Source organism: Seriola lalandi, unplaced genomic scaffold, assembly GCF_002814215.2.
Source record: "Seriola lalandi dorsalis isolate HSWRI2012SDOR001 ecotype SW California unplaced genomic scaffold, Sedor1 jcf7180002054680, whole genome shotgun sequence".
Taxonomy (NCBI): Eukaryota; Metazoa; Chordata; class Actinopteri; order Carangiformes; family Carangidae; genus Seriola; species Seriola lalandi.
The window spans coordinates 1,643,782-1,645,237 of NW_019525233.1; positions in this window are offsets into that span (position 1 = coordinate 1,643,782).

Below are 1,456 nucleotides of genomic sequence, written 5' to 3' on the forward strand. Positions count from 1 at the left end.
TGGATAATAAGGCATAAAAACATCAAAAAAATGTAAAAATATAGTGAGGTATAAAGACATCATAGTACAATAAAGCCTAAAACATGAAAAAATGACATAGTATAGTTTGGAAAAAAAAGTTAAAAAAAACGACATAGTATAGTATGGCAAAGTAGTGGAAAATGACATAGCATACTGAGGCATGAAATAATTTAAAAAAGTTTAATAGTCTAGTAAGGTACAAATGTGTCATCGTATAAAAAGGGCTAAAGAGTGAAAAAAACGAATATTTTATTGAGGCATAAAAACATCAAAAAACGTCATAATATAGTTATGTGTAAAGAAATCATAGTATAGTAAGGCCTGTAAAGTCAAAAAAACAACATAGTATAGTATGGCAAAAAAAGTGAAAAAACGACATAGTATAGTATGGCAAAAAAAAAGTGAAAAAACGACATAGTGTTATAAGGCATAAAAACATGAAAAAATGTCATAATATAGTTATGTGTAAAGAAATCATAGTATAGTAAGGCCTGCAAAGTGAAAAAAACAACATAGTATAGTATGGCAAAAAAAGTGAAAAAAACGACACAGTATAATATGGCAAAAAAAGTGAAAAAATGACATTGGATAATAAGGCATAAAAACATCAAAAAAATGTAAAAATATATTGAGTTATATAGACATCATAGTACAATAAAGCCTAAAACATGAAAAAATGACATAGTATAGTTTGGAAAAAAAAGTTAAAAAAAACAACATAGTATAGCATGGCAAAGTAGTGGAAAATGACATAGCATACTGAGGCATGAAATAATTTAAAAAAGTTTAATAGTCTAGTAAGGTACAAATGTGTCATCGTATAAAAAGGGCTAAAGAGTGAAAAAAACGAATATTATATTGAGGCATAAAAACATCAACAAACGTCATAATATAGTTATGTGTAAAGAAATCATAGTATAGTAAGGCCTGCAAAGTCAAAAAAACAACATAGTATAGTATGGCAAAAAAAGTGAAAAAACGACATAGTATAGTATGGCAAAAAAAGTGAAAAAATGACATAGTGTTATAAGGCATAAAAACATGAAAAAATTTCATAATATAGTTATGTGTAAAGGCATCATAGTATAGTAAGGCCTGCAAAGTCAAAAAAACAACATAGTATAGTAAGGCCTGCAAAGTCAAAAAAACCACATAGTATCGTGTTGCAAAAAAAGTGAAAAAATGACATAGTATAGTATGGCAAAAAAAGTGAAAAAACGACATAGTGTTATAAGGCATAAAAACATGAAAAAATGTCATAATATAGTTATGTGTAAAGAAATCACAGTATAGTAAGGCCAGCAAAGTGAAAAAAACAACATAGTATAGTATGGCAAAAAAATGAAAAAAGGACATAGTATAGTATGGCAAAAAAAGTGAAAAAACGACATAGTGTTATAAGGCATAAAAACATTAAAGACGTCATAATATAGTT